This window comes from Leuciscus leuciscus (genome assembly GCF_965113295.1).
Source record: "Leuciscus leuciscus genome assembly, chromosome: 1".
NCBI classification, from domain to species: Eukaryota; Metazoa; Chordata; class Actinopteri; order Cypriniformes; family Leuciscidae; genus Leuciscus; species Leuciscus leuciscus.
The window spans coordinates 24,913,587-24,935,776 of NC_138725.1; the positions used below are offsets into that span (position 1 = coordinate 24,913,587).

Below are 22,190 nucleotides of genomic sequence, written 5' to 3' on the forward strand. Positions count from 1 at the left end.
GTTTATTCCCTGTATCCTTCTGAAGTGATTCTGCCTTTTTCCACCCTTTGGCATCTCTGAAATTCTCTACTTTTGTACATCCAGCTCTAATCAGACAGTTTCTCAAACTTTCTTTTTTCTTCCTGAAGACAAACAATTTGTCTGAATTAATGGATTGTGAAACAAAGGCTCCCTCATAATCCAATCTTGTGGTTGTTCAATTCCTCTGCTTACAGAAAAAGTCATACTCCACGCTTGTAGCATGGACCGAGAGAATGGAGTCGAATTGTTCAAGTCCAGTTCATTTGTTCTGATTAAAAACAATTGCTTATATCCAAGACTTGATGTCCTCCTCAGCAAAGCACATGCCACATTGCTCCACTCTGTCTCCTCCGCATACAACAGTCTCCGTCCTGCTTGTTATCGAAATGTATTAATCCGACTTCTGATGTCTACAAGGCCTTGTCCTCCTTCTTGAGTTGGCAAATACAAAGCAGGCCCAGTAATCCAGTGCTGGCCTGACCAAAATAACTCCACCATCCTTCTCTGTAAATCTTTAATCTGTCCATCAGGTGGCTCTAGCACATTTAGCTTGTGCCATAATGTAGAAGCAGCCAACTTATTCTATTCTAGTACTTACTCTACCCCTGTAGGATAGTTCAGGTAATAGCCATTTACATTTAGATAACTTGGCTAAGACCTTATCCAGCATACCTTCCCAATTATTTTTTATAGTTCTCTGAACCCAAGAAACTCCTAAGATTGTAATTCCTTCTGTTCCTCACTTCAATCCTCCTGGAATATGAGGTATCCCACCATTCCTCCATTTACCCATAATAAACCCCTCACTTTTTCTTCAGTTTAGTTTAGCAGAAAAAGCTTTTTCAATAGTGAATTGACACTTTTACATAGTGTTTGAATATCTTCCTGTCCTGTTACAAAAACAGTTACATCATCTATATGCCGATACAGAAAATTTTAACTGTTCTTAAAAACAAAACAAAAAAAACATTAAACTTATTTCTTAAATCACATAAAAGAGGTTAAATTACTAGGCTATAGAGCAGCCCTAAAAGAGGACATCCCTGTCTAATGCCTCTTTTAACAAATACTGGGTTACTTAAACCACCTCCAGTCTTGATCATTACAGAGGCCTTATTATACAACAACTTTATTCAGGAAATATTTTTTTTTCCCAAACCTTAAAAAGATATGCATGTCCAACACGGGAAAAGGCTTTTTCCTGATCAATAGATAGAAACAATATCCCAATTATTATTAGTCGAAAAATCAATAACATCTCTTAATAAAAACAAATTATCCATAATTGTATGACCCGGAATACTATATGTTACAATATTTCTTACGACTACTGGCTAAACATTTAGATATTATTTTATAATTTAAACACATTAAACATACTGGTCTCCAATTTTTCAACAATCCCAGGTCTCCTTTTTTGGAAGCAGGGATAACACAGCTCTTTGACAACTAGTTGGAAGTGTTTCTCTTTCAACACATTCACAAACTACTTCATAAAAGTCTCTGCCTAAAATACTCCAAAGATTCTTGTAAAATTCTGCTGGCAGACTATCACTTCCTGGTTTTCGCCCTGTAGAGAGTTCTTGAACTGCTTCAGAAAGTTCATTAAAACGCAGTCATCTTTTCAAGCTTTTCTTTGTCCACATACAGTACTCCAGTTTAGTTAACCATTGCATCAGTTGATCCATGCCATCAGAATCACATTCAGTAGGTCCAAACAGTTCAGTATTAAAGTCTGTAGTCATTTTTTTCTCATTTCCAAAGGATTTTAAGTCAATGTCCCATTCTCACGATGCAAACAGTGCAAAACCTTCTGTTGTACAACTTTACGTTCTAAATAAAAAATAAAAAAGTAGGAGCATCAGTTCCATATCAGTCGCTCACGTCCCTATCCAGAATAGGCACTAGATCGGCGCTTAGCCTGTGAGGTCTTCCCCACCAAGGCAATCTCCGTGGGTCCCTCACGCATCACAAACGCTGCCCCCGTTGGAGCCTCCAATGGAGCGTGCTGGTCCTTCTCATGAACGACCAGTCGTGTCCTTTGGAGCTCCACCTTGGTGGTCCAGGAGCGCCACCTTTGGCTAAACCTGGTGGATATGAGAGACACTGATAAATATCGGTTCCTGGAAGCCCCTCTTTCCCAGGTTGGGTTATTCGGCGATGCAGTCGAGAGCTTTGCCCAGCAGTTCTCGGTCGTCCAGAAGCAGACGGAGGCCATCCAGCACATCCTGCCCCGGCGGACCGCTACTGCTCCCACCCGTCCGCCGGCCGCAGACCCTCTGTCCGCTCATCGCCGTGGTCGATTTCCTGCCGCGTCCTCTGCTCCTGCTAAGCCACCGCAGCAGCCATCACGCAGGCCTCAGCATGGAGCAAGCGGCAGGAAGTCGACCCCGCCCGGGCTGAGAGCCCACTCCACTAGGGGTGTCGCTTCTACCTGGGCTCTGGCACACGGGGCCTCACTGACAGATATCTGTAGAGCTGCCGGTTTCTTCCTGTGTGCTCGATTCAACCAGCCGATAACACCGAAGTTCCCGCTCTTGTGTCGCTTGCTGCGCCATTCCCCTCCACTGGAGCGGATACGTGCTTTTTGCTCCAGTCTTAGGCGAACCCTGTAGAGTTTCTCCGCACCCCTTCGGCAGTCAGACATTGTGGAGCATCCGACGCCAGGCCTAGTGCTCGTATGCTTGTGTAACTTATGCTAGGCTGGGTTCCATATGTTGTGATCCCTGCGGCGATCCCATATGTGTATTCCTCCATGACCAGCTCCCTACGGTAAGCCTGTGTCTTTCCCTTGGATATAAACGTTCTGAAAGCCTCGTCTCCTATGTGGGTTCACCTACATCATTACCAAAGCAACCCATGGTTGGTTATGTCTGGACATACAAAACCCCTTGCAATTATTAGTGTGGACAGTCTGCCTGAAAATATCTGATTTGAGGAATAATTCAATACTGCCTGCAGTCTGAACATAGTTTAAGTCATTATTACTTTACCATCATATCATAAAACATTTTAGAAATGATAACAAAACTTAATAAAAATGAAATAAATGCAACTTTTAGATCAATGTTGATTTCATTGACTTTGACAAATTCAACACTACCAGTGAAACACTAATCAATCATCCTCACTCACAAAATTTGTTTATACACCACTTCATTTTAAAGATTTTGGTTAAAGTCATACTCTATTTTACTCTAGACTTCACTAAGGCTTTAAACAGCTCTAAAACAATGATCCTCTTCATTTTCAATTTTATATGCTTTCCAATAAATTCCTCTCACCACGGCCGACTCTGAGTCTCTCAGACTGTGTGTTGAGAAGTATGATGAAGGGCTGCACAAAGAATTTGTCTCACCATGCGAATTACTCGCTCCCATACTCCACCAAAATGAGAGCCTGTAGGAGGATTGAAGTACCACTGAACTCCCTTTTGCTGTAAGGCCCTTTGAACCCCTTTGTTGTTTAATGCAGTGAGAGCCTCCTTTAACTCCCACTCAGCTCCAATGCAATTTGTCCTGTTATCAGACCTCATGTGAGACACCTGTCCACGTTTGTCTGTCCATTTGATGACAGACAAATCTGCGTAAGGCATAAATGCATAAGTCTGTGTCTAGCAGGTATGCCATTTCCAAATTCCTTTTTTCACTTCAATGGGCCCCAAATTATCCACTCCTGTGTTAGTAAAAGGTGGTAGGTCAGGGGTAATCCTTTCCACTGGAAGGTCTGCCACCTTCTGTTCACCCAACTTCCCCTTATAACATCTACAAATGACACACTTGGAAATGATCTATCTTGCAACAGAGTTGCCGTTTGTAATCCAAAACTTATACTGGAGTTTGGAAAGCATCTGATTTCTGCCACCATGACCCAACTGTTGATGAATGTCTTGAAGTATGAGATGTGACACATGCTGATCTTTAGATAACAAGATGGGATGTTTTGTTTCAATCGGCATAGCTGACTTACCCACTAGCAACAGTCCATCACGCAACACAGGATCCAAACTATAGACGATACTGTTTCTTTTAACGCCAACATTTCTATCCTTGAGCTCTGCAGTTTCCTCCTGGAATTGTTCCTGTTGACTGAAACGAATTATGCTAATCTCAGCCATAGACAGATCCTCCACAGTCAAACTTTGTCTGCCCAGAGATGCTTTAAATTCCTGTAATTTTACATCTACAGCAACACTGTCGATCTGTTCCAAAGATAGCTCCTTTCAATTACGACTCGGCTCCATCAGAAGTTTCAGCAGTTTCAAATACCAGGCAACTGCAACTTTCAGACGTTTCTATTCTGAGAAGTAATTAATAAGTCGACTTGTGGCATTCTGTCCATTCTGTAAGACCACAGCATTGACCTTCAAATCCTTTTTAATCTCTGGGTCATCATCAGTCAATATCAGATCACCTATCGAAAACTGTGTGTCACTCGGCTTCCATAGAAAGCCGGGACCATCAACCCATCGCTTATTGCTCAGAAAATCTTTCACTGTCAATCCACGAGATGCATCCTCTGCTGGATATTCTTTAGTGGGAACATATCTCCACTGTTGAGGTTGTGTTGTGTCTCTTATGCAAGACACTCTATTAGCGACAAATGTATGAAACCATTTGTCCTCATTCTTGATGTAATTAAGGACAGTCATGCTGTCAATCCAAAAGATAGAATCTTACAATGAACGTTGCAGCTGGCTCTTTAGCATGATGTCAACTTTGACAGCCAGGACAGCCGCTGTAAGTTCCAAACGAGATATGGTTACTGGGCCTAACTGGGTTCAACGGTGTTACTCTAGCCTTGCCCAGCAAGAAAGCCACATGTACCTTGTTTGCACTGTTCTGCATCTTAAGATAGGAAACTGTGCCGTATCCATCTTCGCAAGCATTAGCAAAGTGATGTAAACAAGCGTGAGAGGGCAGTTCAAATTCCATGTGTTTAAAACCATCTGTTTACCTTGAATTCTGCAATTCTGTCCAATTCGAAAATCCAATGGTTTCATTGCTTCTGGAGGATCGGTGGTATGGCATCATCCCAGCCCAAGTTCTGTCTGCACAACTCCTGTAAAGCACTTTACCAGGCAGAATAAGCAGTGCTAGAAAACCCAAGGGATCATAGACAGAGCTTACCACAGATAAAATGCCTCTCCTAGTGCATTAGGGGTGCAACGGATCAAAAAACTCACGGTTCGGATCGTTTCTCGGATCAGAGTCACGGATCGGATCATTTTTCGGATCAGCAAAATTTTATTTAATTTTTTTATTAACACTTTTAAATTATTAAATTAAAATATATAAAATCATCTTAAAGTGCACAAGGCATAATATCTTCTTTTTAACATAATTCATGAAAAACAACTTAAAGTGCAACATAAAAAGGCATCTCCTTCCTTTAAACATGGACCAATGCTTTATGTGTTTCCACTGTCATATAGGGCTGTCAAAATTGCTCAAAAATGACGTTCGAATATTCCCTCTAAAAAACACATATTCGAATTAGTCGAACATCTGGTTGCGCATTTTGTCAATGACGCGCATTAGGCCTATGTCAATAACAGGACAAATTAATACAAAGAGACATAACTACTTGTATATGTAGTTCATTTAAGTTTAAACATATTTGACAACGTATTACCTTGCTCGCTCGCACTCGCAGGCACTCTTTCTCTCTCTCTCTCTCTCGCCGTCACCCATGCTGCGTTCACACCAAACGCGAATAGAGCGTCTGGCGCGAGTGATTTCAATGTGAAGTCAATGTAAAGACGCGTTTACGCACGTCTGGAGGTTTTGCGGCGCGAATGAGGCGTCACGCTCTCTGCGGTTCATAACGCTCGCCATGACCACGCTGTGTGTGGACTGAACATGCGCACAACTTTTTTTCTCATAAATCAATCCGCGGATCACGTGAGTGCCGAACCGAAGATATTGATCCGAACGGATCACGGATCAATGATGATCCGTTGCACCACTATAGTGCATGGTTGATTTTTCAAGGAAATCTTGAATTGAAAGGTGTCGGCTTCCACACTTCACTGAAGACCTAAAGTTCTTTCAACAGGCAATTTGTCTCGATCCAGATCTAGCTGCTGTATATCATTAGCTTGGTGTTTTTCAGAAACTAACTGCAACACTTTGCGACTGTTGCTGATCCAATTTGTTAAACGGAAACCTCCTTTTTGACAGAGAACAGTGAGATTTTTAACAATAGAGAACCACTTCAGATGACGCTCTTCAGACAGTCATCTACATAAAAGTTATTGCTGGAAAGTCTGCTTGATTGTCCTTTGCGGTCTGTTTCAAGGCATAACAAGCACAGCTTGGACAAGACACAGCTTCGAAAAGATGAACTGTCATCCTAAATGTAATGGGCTCTCTAATCAATTCTCCATCAGGCCACCACAAGAAACGAAGAAAATCTACCTCTTCCTCAGCCACTTTAAAAACACACTATGTAATTTTTTGCCACTAGAGGTTGTTTATTCAAAACAAAGGCGTAGCTTGATGATGCCTTGATTTCACAGAATCATGGGAGTTGTTGTCTTCACCTCTACAGCCGGTGGTGAATACGACGGGACTCAGGCAGAAATCATATTCATGGGTGACCGGTAATGTATTAAACCGTTACGAAAACCGTAGGAGCGGAACAAGCCTGCTGGAGCGATTGCTAATGAGAGACAAGGGCGACAAACGGCTCGAGAGCAGTGGAGCTTTTATTATGCAGCAGAGCGCTTCCGCTTCTTTCGGTCATGCGTATGTGGGGTAACGCAGCGCTGTTTTATCATATATATTTGAGTGTGTTGAAAGTTGTTATAATGCTACTCTGTGTCTTTCGCTCGGTGGTTGCTATATGAGACACTTGTTGCACACTGCAGTGAGCTAGATCAGTATTAGGCATGGTAAAAATGGAACTTGTGGTAAATCAAGAAAACAAGATTTAAACAAAAAGACTAACTGTGTTGAACTGTATAACAATGATTAGTTTTCTGTCAATTAATCAGTTTCAGTTCAGTTTGTTTATTTATAAAGCACATTTACACATGGCCACTGGCCGACCAAAGTGCTGTACATATAGTAAATAGCATTAATAAAAATTGGTAACAAATAATACTACACAGTTCAGAATGGAGCAATCATTGTAAGCTAAAAGCAGCAGTAAATAAATACGTTTTGAGGCATGACTTGAACTCAGACAGAGAGGAAGTCGATCTAATATAGAGTGGGAGCTTGTTCCACATTGTGGGGCCAGCCACTTCGAAAGCTCGGTCTCCCCTTGATTTTAGCCGGGTTTTAGGTATCTGAAGAAGAAGTTTCGCTTCGGATCTAAGACTTCTAGTTGGAGAATAAAAATGGAGTAGGTCAGATAGATAAGAAGGTGCTAAATCATTTAAAGATTTATACACCAGTATTAAAAATTTGTATTCAATTCTAAAAGTTATCGGGAGCCAATGGAGGGATCTCAGAAGGGGGGTGGCATGGTCGAATTTCCTCTTTCCCTTCAGGAATCTCGCCGCAGCATTTTGAACAAACTGTAAACGGGCCGTTTGAGACTTTGATATACCAAGATAAAGCGGGTTGCAATAGTCCAGGCGCGAGGTAATAAGAGCATGGATCGCAGTCTCCAACGAGCGTTTCGGGAGATAGGATTTGATTTTCGCTATAGAGCGAAGATAGAAAAAGCTAGATCTGATAACAGCACTAATTTGCCTATCAAATTTGAGGGAACTATCTAAAATCACACCTAAATTCCGTACCTGTGGAGCGAGAGATAGATCTAAAGATCCAAGGTCAAAATCATGTATTTGCCTGGATTCAGAGGGGTTAAAAATAATAACTTCTGTTTTGTCTGAGTTCAAGAATAGGAAATTGTTGGTAAGCCAAGCTTTAACCTCATCAAGACATGCTGTCAAGCTGTCAAGAGCACTCTTATTTTTCTTAGACAGAGGCATATAAATCTGCATGTCATCAGCATAACAGTGGAATGAGACATTGTGTTTCCTAAAAATGAAACCCAGAGGAAGAAGATATAAAGAAAATAAGACAGGAGCTAAAACAGAACCCTGAGGCACACCGCAAGATAAATTTCGGAATGAAGAGGAGAAACATCCCATTTTTACAGAAAACCGTCTATTAGTTAAAAAAGATTTGAACCAGCTTAAAACTTCGCCCCCTAGGCCAACGTAAGACTCCAGCCGAGAAATGAGAATCGTGTGATCTACAGTATCAAAAGCAGAAGACAAATCTAACATTACTAAAATGACGGAATCATTTTAGTAATGTTAGATGAGAGACAAGGTTTGGATATTAATGTATCCAAACAGTTGCTCACCTGTCTAATTAAACATTATATATTAAAGCGTTTTTGATGTTTCCTTGGTTTCTACAAAATAAAACCAGAAATCGAGGGTAACGCGGTAATGGTGTCATTGATAGTTTTATTTTGTAGAAACCAAGGAAACATCAAAAACGCTTTAATATATAATGTTTAATTAGACAGGTGAGCAACTGTTTGGATACATTAATTGACAGAAAACTAATCATTGTTATACAGTTCAACACAGTTAGTCTTTTTGTTTAAATCTTGTTTTCTTGATTTACCACAAGTTCCATTTTTACCATGCCTAATACTGATCTAGCTTTAAGATCACTAAATTCAAGGCTTTTGGTCATACCTAGGATATCCAGAACCACCAAAGGAGGGAGAGCATTTTCACATTTGGCTCCAAAACTCTGGAATAGTCTTCCTGATACTGTTCGTTGCTCAGACTCGCTCTCCCAGTTTAAAACTAGATTAAAGTCGCATCTCTTCGGCCAGGCATTCATATAATCCCACAGTTCAAACTACAATCCGGCCTCTAGCTCATAAATGCCAGAGGAGAACTGGCCCCCGACTGAGCCTGGGTTCTCCCAAGGTTTTTTTTCTCCATTAGGTCACCTGATGGGAGTTTTAGGACACCATTAGGTCACTTGATGGAGTTTTTCGGTTCCTTGCCACTGTTGCCTTTGGCTTGCTCAGTTGGGGATATTTTGGGGATATTTAATTTAATTTTATCAATCAATAAATTCCTCTTGAAACAAACTTTGTTGTATTATTTTAATTTAATACTGTGAAGCTGCTTTGATACAATCTGTATTGTGAAAAGCGCTATACAAATAAACTTGACTTGACTTGACTTGATAGGCGACGCATGGACATGGTCCAAGAAAAGGAGAGTACTTCTCATGAAACCCTTTGTTTCTTTCCAGTTTCCTTTTTTAGGCCATTTAATCATTGCTTAGCAACACAGAGGTTGTCAGGTAACACGACATTATCAGTCTTGAATGGTAATTTTAGGCTGTAATGTCCATCCTGGAGCATGGCTGTACAGGTCATTATGTCCATGACCTTTCCACTCATATTCAGCTCTTTCATTAGATGTTCTGAACAAAAAGCAGCTGAGCTTCCCGGGTCCAAAAAAAGCATAGGTCTGCATCATGTAGTTACCTTTAATAGTTTTCACTTGAACCGGTATAATTGGCATTAAACTTCTCTCATTCCCCGCCCCTGTATGACCACAAGTTTGAACAGACACTACTTTACACCTTTCCTCTAACTCTTTCACAATTACCTCTTTGCGATATATGTGCAGGATAGTTGGATGTGTTTCTCCACAAACATCACAAATCAAGCGATTGTCACATTACTTACTCAAATGTCCTGTCTTTAGACAACCAAAACAAATTTCCTTGGCTTTCAGGAATTCAATCTTGTCTCGTTGAGTCTTCTTCTTCAAAGCAAAATATCTTTCCAAGGGATGTTAAAGCAACACTAAGGACATTTTTTTACCTTAAAGGACAAGTTCGGTATTTTACACTTAAAGCCCTGTTTACAGATCGTTTCTGATGAAATAGAACGGTTAAGATAAAATTTTGGACACATGCTGCTGTCCCGAGAATTTTAGGTTTCTTTCGCTTCCCCTTGTTGGAATTGGACAAAAACGGCGAAAGAAACCTAAAATTCTCGGGACAGCAGCATGTGTCCAAAATTTTATCTTAACCGTTCTATTTCATCAGAAACGATCTGTAAACAGGGCTTTAAAGGAACACTCCACCGTTTTTTGAAATAGGGCTTATTCACTTTCTTTCCTACATTTAGATAGGTGGGCAAATGCATTTTTGTCTCAGTGCATGCATTGTTTTAGTTTGACAGGGTCGGCGCTAGCTTAGCTTAGCATAATGAATGGAATCCTTTGTTGCCAGCTAGCATGTCCTGAGTAAAAGTGATATAAAAAATTTAAAAAACCCACCTAATTACTTCTTGTGGCCTGCGTATTCACAACAAGTACAAATAGCGATGCAGATTAACCCTCTGGGGACCAAAAACGCGCCCACGCGTTTTGCTCGTTTTTTTTTTTAGCAATGAAAAATAAACACAAAATGCTCTGTTAATTTTGATCTTTCATTTTCGTGTAATACATCAATCGATCCTGTTCAGTTTCTATTTTTTTTCTGTATACTCACAATACAAATAAAGTGTTTTGCTTTTTGACAAATAAAGAAAAACTAACATGATGCTATTTCTGCCTTCTCTCTGTCAGTAAACTCCCATTTGAAACGCGTTCGAAAATTATCTATAACTCCGCGAAAATTCAGTCAAACAGGCAAACAGATCCACGGGCATAAAGCTTGAGATCGCAGCTTTTAAAAGAAGTAATTTATATAAAAAAACAAATATTATCAGCTTCTGTAATCTGTATAAAAAGAGAGCGACTCCAGTCGAGCTCATTACGAGCCATTCAAAAGTAATTTGACCACGCCTCGGAGAGCGCGTGCTATTCAAACGCAAATTCTGAGAACCATTTCAGTCTGTGAAACGCCCCCACATCAGCTGTAAACAAAGAGGCATAATATAGCCTACCTTATGGAGAAAATTTTCCGTGCTGATATGAGGAGCAGATCCCGCTGAGGAGTGAGGTAGGCTAAGTTATCCTTTCTCAAGTGTTAATGTGGAATAACGTTATGGAATAACGTTGTAGGCTTATGTAAACAAAAAGATGAATCGCGTTTCTATAATATGAATCGCGTTTTCTGTGAGATGAATGAAGGGTACATATTTGTAAAGAGTGTTTAGCCTAAATATGAATCGCGCGTCTGTGTGTGAAAGAATAAACTGCTTTTACAGTTACAGTTACTGCGTTACAGTCAGGCGAAGTATGAAAGACAACATTTTGTTGACTAGATTTGGGTACAGTTTTTACTGTAGAATATACTGTCACATCAAATAAGCTTTTCTGCTCATAAATATAAAATACTATTTTGTCAAAAATAAAGTCATAGACTAAGATGTTCCAATGTTGGCTATATTCAAACTAATGAATACATATGATAAAATGTAGGCCTATAATCATTTTTTTTTTTTTTTACAAAGAAAGAGTACTTTTTTGCAGAAATATTGCTGAAATTGTAATTATTGTTGTAATTGTAACCTTTTTAATAAAATAGCAAAACATATTTACAAGATAGATGTAAGCAAAATCTTAAATGGTCAATATAAGTCTTCTTCAAAATATATATTTTGTCTTTGTATTGTGGCTCAGTCAGTGTCACACCTGAATGAATGGCTAATTATGCAGAGTCATTATGCAGAGTGGGTGGGACTAAGGTGTAAACTACTCCTCCCCCTCGCATATTGGCTTTCCAAGCAAAACCTGTTTTACACCATTTAAATCAATGTATTTTTTTTTTGTGAACAATAAAGCAAGACTATTTTCACATAATTTTGAAGCTAGAACTGAAAGGGACAACATCCATTAGTCAAAAGTCTTGTGGGCACATATTTTGTATGAGTTTTGTGGTCTTATTTCAGCAACTTTCATTTTTATTTTTTTAAATAACCACGCATAAACATTATTCTCTTAAAAATACAAACATCTACATACATGTTGCTCGCATATTATGGTAGGCCTGTTTGTGCTATATAGAGTGAATTTACACCTTTGCCATTAACATGTTTATAAATAACTGAAAAAAGCACAAATGTCAGAGCATGTCAGAACATCTCAAGGGCCCCAAAAACAGCTTGGTCCCCAGAGGGTTAACACTAGACGATTTCCTAGGCAGATATTGACTTGGGACTATATTAGGGGGAAGCACAGGTGAAGCACTGCTACTTGGGCGCAGAGATATCACGCCCAAGTAGCAGTGCTTCGCCTGTGCTTCCCCCTAATATAGTCCTTAATATAAGTCAATATCTGCCTAGGAAATCGCCTAGTGTTAATCTGCATCACTATTTGTACTTGTTGTGAATACGCAGGCCACAAGAAGTAATTAGGTGTTTTTTTTTATTTTTTATATCACTTTTACTCAGGACATGCTAGCTGGCAACAAAGGATTCCATTCATTGTGCTAAGCTAAGCTAGCGCCGACCCTGTCAAACTAAAACAATGCATGCACTGAGACAAAAATGCATTTGCCCACCTATCTAAATGTAGGAAAGAAAGTGAATAAGCCCTATTTCAAAAAACGGTGGAGTGTTCCTTTAAGTGTAAAATACCGAACTTGTCCTTTAAAATAATGTTTCCAAAATCGTATCAGTGGTTCATCAACTCGTAACAGGGTGAAAAGCACTTCTGGATTCGCTTTGCGTCCCTATATCTGATATAACCACACTATGCAAGTTTGCCAAACCGGGTCACGTTTCTGTAGTTCGAATGAGACAGAAAACTAAGAAAATTTGTAAGAAAACTACAAATTTGACTTGCTTTACGTCTTTATACAATAGTCATTATTTAGTTTTTCTTCGTTTCTGATGCAATACATCATACTTTCATGAAATCATGCAACATACTCTACCTTGTCTGTGGACATCGTTCATTCCAGTGACGGTGCTGGATAAACAGCGAACGAGCGTGCGACAGTAGGCTGCGGGCGGAGAAATTATTTACGACAGCGGTAATGGACAATTCCACTTCCAACCTGTAGGGCGACCGAAGAGGAAAAGTTCCTTAGTGTTTCTTTAATTTGCACAGAACAAACAGTTTCCATTAGACTTAGATATAAGTTTCTGTTTCCATTGTGACGACACAATGTCAGTCTTGTTAGATGAAACTGAAACAGAACTGAAACATCAGTGGCAATTGGGATTTACCTGTGCCCTGTTTAAATAAATCCCATCACATAGAGACTCTTTCACCTAGATATCATCATTTGGAGACAAAAAACTCCCAAACCCATTTAAGGGTAAAAATGTAATCGATGTTCAACAAATAAAAAATAGATATAATATAGATGAACAAATGAAAAAGCTCGGGTTGCTGAATATTCGATCCCTTACTTCAAAAGCACTTATTGTTAATGATATGATTATAACCTAGACATGTTGTGTCTGACAGAAACCTGGCTAAAACCAGACGATTACATTGCTTTAAATGAGTCCACCCCCCAAGATTACTGTTATAAAAACGAGCCACGTTTGAAAGGAAAAGGGGGTGGTGTTGCTGAAATCTATAGTAATATCTTCAGAATTACTGAGAAGTCTAGTTTCAAATATAATTCTTTTGAAGTGTTGGTGCTTAATGTAACACTATCTAGTGTAAATCATAAATCGCGCTTGGCATTTGTGCAAGCCACTGTATACAGGCCACCAGGGCACCATACAGACATTATCAAAGAATTTGCTGGAGTTAGTACTGGCTGCAGATGAAGTCCAAATTGTTGGTGATTTTAATATACATGTAGATAACGAAAAAGATGCATTGGGATTGGCATTTAGAGACATTCGGAACTCTAGTGGAGTTAGACAACACGTGTCAGGACCCACTCATTGTCATAATCATACTTTAGATCTAATATTGTCACATGGAATCAATGTTAATGCCGTTGAAATTCTGAAGCAGAGTGACAACATCTCAGATCATTACCTAGTCTCATGTATACTCCATTTAGCCAAGGCTGCAAAGCCGACTCTGTGTTACAAATATGTTAGACCTATCACTTCTGCCACTAAAGATTGCTTTATTAATAATATTCCAGATCAATTTCATCTCCTCAGCATCCCAGATAGCTTAAAAGAACTCGATATTGCGACAGAGAGTTTGGACTCTCTCTTTTCCAGCACTTTAGACACAGTTGCTCCTTTGCGCTTAAAGAAGATTAAAGAAAATAGTCGCCGTGGTACAACGAGCACACAAAGGTCCTTAAGAGAGCAGCCAGAAAAATGGAAGAAACTGGAAGAAAACAAAACTAGACGTTCTTCGAATTTCGTAGAAAGAGCACGATTGTGTACAGAAAATACTTAAAAACTGCTAGATCTGTTTATTTTACGACTCTCTTAGAAGAAAACAAACACAACCCTAGGTATTTATTTGACACAGTTGCTAAATTAACAAGAAATAAAGCTTTACTTATTTTTCAAACTTCCAGCATAGCAGTAATGACTTTATGAACTTCTTGACTTACAAGATTGATAATATTAGAGAGAAAATTATAACTATGCAACCGTCTACTACAGTATCGCATCAGGGAGTGCATTGTAGTGTTCCTGAGGAAAAATTCCATTCATTCATTGCTATAGGAGAGAAAGAATTGTCTAAACTTGTTAAATCATCTAAATCAACAACATAGACCCTATACCAACTAAGCTACTGAAAGAAATGCTTCCAGAGGTCATAGACCCTCTTCTTGATATCATTAATTCATCTTTGTCACTAGGATATGTACCAAAATCTTTTAAGCTGGCTATTATTAAACCTCTTATTAAAAAAACGCAACTTGATCCTAGAGAATTATTACAGGCCAATCTCAAATCTACCCTTTTTGTCAAAGATACTAGAAAAAGCAGTATCCTCACAACTATGTTCATTTTTGAAAGAAATGGTATCTGCGAGGATTTCCAGTCAGGATTTAGACCGTACCATAGTACTGAGACTGCTCTCATTAGAGTTACAAATAATTTGCTCTTATCATCCGATTGTGGTTGTATCTCGCTATTGGTGTTACTCGATCTTAGTGCTGCATTTGATACTATTGACCACAACATTATGTTAAATAAACTCGAAAATTATGTTGGCCCTTGGGGAATTAGCATGGTTTAAATCATACTTATCTGACCGTTATCAGTTTGTAGCAGTAATGTCTTATCAATCACAGGTTCAGTATGGCGTACCACAAGGCTCAGTACCAGGACCGTTGCTGTTCACTCTGTACATGCTACCCTTGGGAGATATCATTAGGAAGCATGGCATTAGTTTTCACTGTTATGCTGATGATACTCAGCTCTATATCTCTTCGCGCCCAGACGAAACTTGCCAATTTAAGAAATTAACGAAATGCATAGCTGATATAAAAATGTGGATGACTAGTAATTTCCTACTACTTAATTCTGAAAAAAAACAAAGTTTATAATGACTGGACCAAAAACCTCTGCACGTACTAACCTAGAATACTGTCTAACAATTGGCTTCTACAAGATGGCTGCTCTGTCAAGTCTTTGTCGTCGGTTAGGAACCTGGGTGTGCTCTTTGATACCAATCTTTCATTTGAAAGCCAAGTGTCTAGCATCTGTAAAACCACATTCTTCCATCTTAAAAATATATCTAAATTACGAAATATGCTTTCAATGAAAAATACGGAACAGTTAGTTCATGCGTTCATGACCTCTGGCTAGATTATTGTAATGCTCTACTGGGTGGTTGCCCTGCAAGCTTAATAAACAAATTACAGCTGGTCCAAAACGCAGCAGCTCGAGTTCTTAACAGAACCAGGAAGTATGACCATATTAGCCCTGTTCTGTCAACACTGCATTGGTTGCCTATTAAACATCGTATACATTTTAAAATATTGCTGATTACTTACAAAGCACTAAATGGTTTAGCTCCGCAGTACTTGAGCAAGCTCTTAACGCATTATAGTCCTTCACATCTATTGCGATCTCAAAACTCTGGTCAGTTGATAATACCTAGAATATCAAAATCGACTGTTGGCGGTAGATCCTTTTCCAATTTAGCACCAAAACTTTGGAACAATCTTCCTAACATTATCCGGGAAGCAGACACACTCTGTCAGTTTTATTCTACACTAAAAACACATCTCTTTAACCTGACATACACATAGAAAATTATACACGACCACAACGCATCCCTGAAGCATCAGCAGAGATTGTGTCAACTAGACTCTCATCGAAGGCCTCATCGATACAACAGCCATCAGCACTGATCCTCAACAAACCCGTCTCCATCCCGGTGTGATGACTCTGATCTTCAATCAGATGAAACTGGATAATATTCTGATTGTTCCAAACCAGGGTTTTTCCTGCATAGAGAATTATGAGGAATTATGACGCCTCCGTAAAATTTCGTGCCGCGTCCGGCTCTCGACAAAACTCGGACAGACAGTCACATGCTCAGATAGACTTTTTCCAACCCAACAGTTCTGTTGCGGGTTCTCTGCCTGTGTCCATTCTCAAACCGTATAGTTTGCCGATAGTGCTGCGCAGGAGCGGGCCAAGTAATAAAAAAATAACATTCCAATTAATCGAGGGTGGATGACAGACAAATCATTATATTGTGTTGAGTTTAATAAAGACACAGAACTCTCATCATGGTAAAACGCAATGAATGTGCGTCACTCTTTTACTTTAGTTTTCAACAACGTAATTGCTTCAGGGAAAACCAATCAAGGAAAACATATCAGGGCTCGACATTAACGCTTAGCATAGACACGTGTGTTTTTTTAAGGGAAAAGTGAAAGAGAATTGTACTTGCCCAACTGGACAAATGCCCTGATTAAAACAATTTTCAATATCAAAAAAACAAAATAAAAAATAACTAGGGAATCACCGAAAACGTCGACATCCACGCGAGGATGATTCGAATTTTATTTTATTTAATGTAAGTGGCGATTATAGCCTATAGTTGATAATAATATAGCAGATGGTAACAAAGTTGTGCTGTTGAGGCTCGCACAGTTATTTATATCATATTATACAGTTAAGAAACATCACACGACCAGAGTGCTGTTTTCCTGAATACCATCAGGATTGAAACCGAGACACTGATTTCATAACAGTTCAATAAACAAATAGTTAAAATTAAGTCACTTACATTTTAGACGCAATGACTGTTTTTGTTCTATTTCAGGAGCGAAAATAGTTCCAAACAAAGATCACAGCAGAACCCGCATCTCACAGCAACACTCAGCCGTGTTTCATTACTGAATGATTCAGCGTTTTGAACGAATCAAAATCATAAAAAAAAAAAAAAAAAAAAAAAAAATCAAAATAATAATAATATATATATATATATATATATATATATATATATATATATATATATATATATATATATATCATAATCTTATTTAATACAGTTGTAATTTTTCAATGTAAATTATGTAATCTGATTGGTAACAGCCCAGTGTCTTATTATTCTAATTGAATGTATTGATCAAATTTAAGATTTGAAATGAAAGATAGAGCATACATTTAATAAAATTAGGGGGGAAATGCCCTTTATAAAGGTAAAAAAAAAAAGAATTCTGAAAAGAGTGTTTTCCAAAAGTGATGTAATGAAACATTGACAATTTAAGTTTGAAGGGAGTAAAGCTTCTGTTTAGGCTATTAAGGAAATGTAATTTTGCCAAAAGAAGAACTTTATTTTAAACAAATGTTCATTTTAAATCAGCCTACTTCAGTGTGATATGTTACCATATTATCATGCTTAACATTGAGAATTTGAATAATTGTAATGTGATGATCAGATGCAGATATTTAAATCAGAGAATATCATAGGTTTGGGTGGTTGGCGGGTAGATTATTTATTTTTAACAGCGGATTTGGGTGACTCAAAGTTTTTTTTCTCCATTCTGTTACCTGATGAAGTTTTGGTTCCTTTCTATTGTCGCCTTTTTCCACCTTTGTTACCACTGGCTTGGCTTAGTTGGGGACATTAAATTTAACATTTAATTTAATATTCAACAATAATATTGATCTGCCTACATTGACACTATTATACAAGAACTGAACTGAGCTGGACGATGACATCACGGTTTACTCCAGAGCGGCTATATATATATATATATATATATATATATATATATATATATATATGAAACATCACTGAGCTTACTTAAGCTGGACTGTGGCACTATTTTCTTCTGGAAACAAACTTTGTTGCTTTATTTTTCCTGTTATCTCTGTAAAGCTGCTTTGAAACAATCTGTATTGTAAAAAGCACTATATAAATAAATGTGACTTGACTTAGGAACCTTTCTGAATCACACCTATTCTTAAGTCTTGGAATAAGAGCAAATTTACATAATTTTTTGACTTTTAGCCTAGAATCTTTAGCCTAGCATTCATATAATGCATCTCCTAACCTTATACAAGTTATCAGATCAATGCACATGATTATTCTTGCTTAATATTATGAACAGCAGCTACGCTAATTATTTTCTATTTGCTTCTCTGTTTTATATTGGGATGCCCATCCTGAGGTAGCTATAGAGTTTGTCAGCTACAGTTTGGGTCCAGTCTATTATGAAGACTTCAGATGCCCAAAACCTATGAAGAGACGGTGCCAACTCCTGCGAAGACTTCAGATGATGCAAACTCTGAATTAACATGCACCAATGCTATATTTTCTAAATATCATAATCATTTGTTAACAAACAAGTATTCATTATTTCAATGAGCTCATTGTATCTGCATTCAATTACTACATTGTTTAGCTACCTGTGATTTTGTATATATACATTTCTGAAATACATAACTTAGACAGTTTCCTGATAACAGAAAACGTACTCGGTTACTAACGTAACCTCGGTTCTCTCTAGAAGAGGGAACGAGTACTGCGTTTTGTAAAAACGCTACGGGAAAAGTCTCTTTTCACGAAATACTGAAGCAAAAAATTATCCTTAATTTTCATACATGTAAAGCGCGTTGCGGCAGTGCTTAGCTATGGCGAGACGGCTCGCTCGCTCATTGGCTGCTCTGCAGCAACTGCATAAGCCTATCGAGCGAGGCCTGAGGTGACGTCAGGCCAATGAGGACGCTTCGCGCCCTCCCAGCCATTTCCCGCCGAGACGGGTGTGGCTAGCCTCTATATAAGGAGCTCGAGAAGGCTGATTCACTTGATTTTCATCGCCGAAGCGAACCAGAGTGAACCGTACGCACGGCAGAGAACGCAGTACTCGTTCCCTCTTCTAGAGAGAACCGAGGTTACGTTAGTAACCGAGTACGTTCTCTTACGAGAGTCCTCTCGTACTGCGTTTTGTAAAAACGCTACGGGAACCCCTTGTAAAACGCCGTGCGTGCTGGGATAAAGACACCGATCACTGGAAGCAAACCAGGTGTACAGTGCATAATCACCAGGTAGACTCACACAGAGCCTGGGATTATATAATTCCCTATATTGTAACGTCCGCGGACGTAAAACATGACCTCACAGAGAGAGTCTATAGACAAGAGGGGATTCCTCTGTCCTTATAAGGTTGCGTCAGCAGACGCGAGTATGACATAGCATAGACAGGGTGGGGAAACCTGAGCTAAATGCGGGAAATGTGGGTCTTACACAGTTCTGCCCATAAGACAGTCGGCAGCGCATTGCGCATGCGATTTCAGTGTTCTAGTTAGACAGCTGAATCGGCTACACCGATAGTAGCTTAGCCTGCAAGGCGGGAACCTCTAGGTTGTAAAACCTAATAAATGTAGACGGCGAGGCCCAGCCCGCCGCCGTACATATATCCTGTAAGGAAATCCCGCTGGACCAAGCCCACGAGGAGGCAACACCCCTCGTGGAGTGCGCTCTAACTCCCAACGGGCACTGGAGGCCCTTGGCAGTATAAGCCAGCGCTATGGCGTCAACTATCCATCTGGATAGGCTCTGTTTCGAAACAGCCATTCCCTTGGAACGTCCACTGAACGAGACAAAGAGCTGCTCAGTCTGTCTGAAGACAGCAGAGCGGGACACGTAAGCTCTTAAAGCCCTAATGGGGCAAAGAAAACTTGAGTCCCCTTCCTCACTTGATCCCGGCAGGGCAGACAGGGAGATAACCTGAGCCCGAAATGGTGTGTTGAGGGATTTTGGCACATAGCCATGCTTAGGTTTGAGTATGACTTTAGAGTCGTTAGGTCCAAATTCTAAGCACGCTGGGCTCACAGAGAGCGCGTGCAGGTCGCCTATGCGCTTCACTGAAGCGAGAGCCATCAAAAACACTGTTTTGAAAGACAAATGTTTGAGGCTAATAGATTGGAAAGGCTCGAAAGGGGCACCTTTCATGGCCACCAAAACCGTAGAAAGGTCCCACATAGGGACTGAAGGAGGTCTGGGAGGATTCAGCCTCCTGGCTCCCCTGAGGAAGCGGATGACTAAATCGTTCCTTCCTAGAGACTGCCCCAGCGTTGTTCCAGAAAACGCTGTAATAGCCGCCACATAAACTTTGAGCGTGGAAGGGGATCTGCCCTTATCCAACATCTCCTGTAGGAAGGAGAGAACCTCCGTCACCTCACAATCGAGAGGTGATATGCTCCGAGCTGCACACCAGCCGGAGAAAACCGACCACTTCGAGGCATAAAGCCGTCGAGTCGACGGCGCTCTGGCCTGAGTGATGGTATTTATCACTCCCTCTGCGAGGTTAACGGATAACCGTTGAGCGCCCACACGTGAAGCGACCACAGCTCCGGGTGCGGGTGCCAAATCGAGCCCCTGGCCTGCGAGAGGAGATCTCTCCTCAATGGCACTGGCCATGGAGCGATGTCTGCTAGCTGCATCAGGACTGGGAACCATGCTTGGTTCTTCCAGAACGGTGCTACAAGCAGCATTGAGCATTTCGTTTCCTTGACCAGCTCTAACACCTGAGGCAGGAGGGAGACGGGGGGAAAAGCATAAAGCGGGCAGCGCGGCCACATGTGGGACAGCGCGCTGTCGTTCTTGGAAAAGAACACGGGGCAATGAGCGTTTTCGCGGGACGCGAATAGGTCCACCTCCGCTCTGCCGAATCTCTCCCACAACAGCCGGACTGTTTGTGGGTGTAGAGACCATTCGCCCAGGGGAATGTTGTTCCTGGACAGTCTGTCTGGGCCCACATTCTGGAGCCCAGGCACGTGCACTGCTCTCAGCGAGCGCAAATTGTGCTGAGCCCATATTAGGAGGCGTTTCGCCAGCCTGTACAGGGATGTGGATCTCAGACCGCCCTGGCGATTTATATAGGACACCACGGCCGTGTTGTCCGAACGGACTACGACGTGTTGGTCCTTGATGTGGGGATAAAAGCACGTTAGCGCATTGTGCACTGCCAGCATTTCCAGGCAGTTGATGTGTTGGAGCTTTTCTCGTTTCGACCACAGGCCGAAGAACAGTCTGCCCTCGAGCAGCGCTCCCCATCCCGAGGTGGATGCGTCGGTCGACACCATCCTCACTCCCGAGGAAGTCCCCAGGCTTACACCTGATCGGTACCAGTCGTCCGCCAACCAGGGTGTCAGGGCTGTGACACAGCTCTGATTGACCTTGAGACGCAACCGGCCGGACACCCACGCTCCGCGCGGTACTCGCACTTTCAACCAGAACTGCAGAGGGCGCATGCGGAGCAAGCCCAGCTGGAGAACTGGTGATGCTGAGGCCATGAGACCTAGCATCCTTTGAAACATCTTGAGCGGGGTAGACGCGCCGCAGCGGAAAGATCTCGCCGCGCGCTGAATGTGCAGCACGCGCTGTGGCGACAGCCGCGCTGTCATAGACTGTGAGTCCAGAATGGTACCCAGAAACGAAATCGTTTGACTGGGGTTCAGTGAACTCTTCGTCCAATTGACCGTGATACCAAGATTCTCGAGGTGGTCGAGTAAAATGGTTTTGTGCTCCACGAGCTGTGATCGTGATTGAGCTAGGATCAGCCAGTCGTCCAAATAGTTCAGCACTCGCATGCCTCTGAGTCTGAGAGGAGCGAGCGCCGCGTCCATGCATTTCGTAAATGTACGAGGTGCCAGGGACAAGCCGAACGGAAGGACTGTATACTGGTATATCTGACCCTCGAAGGCGAATCTCAAGTATCGCCTGTGATGTGACGCTATCTGTATTTGAAAATACGCGTCTTTCAGATCTATTGACATGAACCAGTCTCCTCGGCGAACCTGCGCGAGGATTTTCCTGGTCGTGAGCATTTTGAAACTGCGTTTCACTAATGCTTTGTTCAGCCGTCTTAGAT

The 22,190-nt window shown here is 40.8% G+C and overlaps 1 protein-coding gene across 2 annotated transcripts in view; it reads right to left on the reverse strand.

Annotated features, from left to right (window-relative positions):
• LOC309501775 (major histocompatibility complex class I-related gene protein-like) overlaps nucleotides 1-22,190 on the reverse strand; it is a 52,758-nt gene that overhangs the window by 4,778 nt on the left and 25,790 nt on the right. The window lies entirely within an intron of this gene.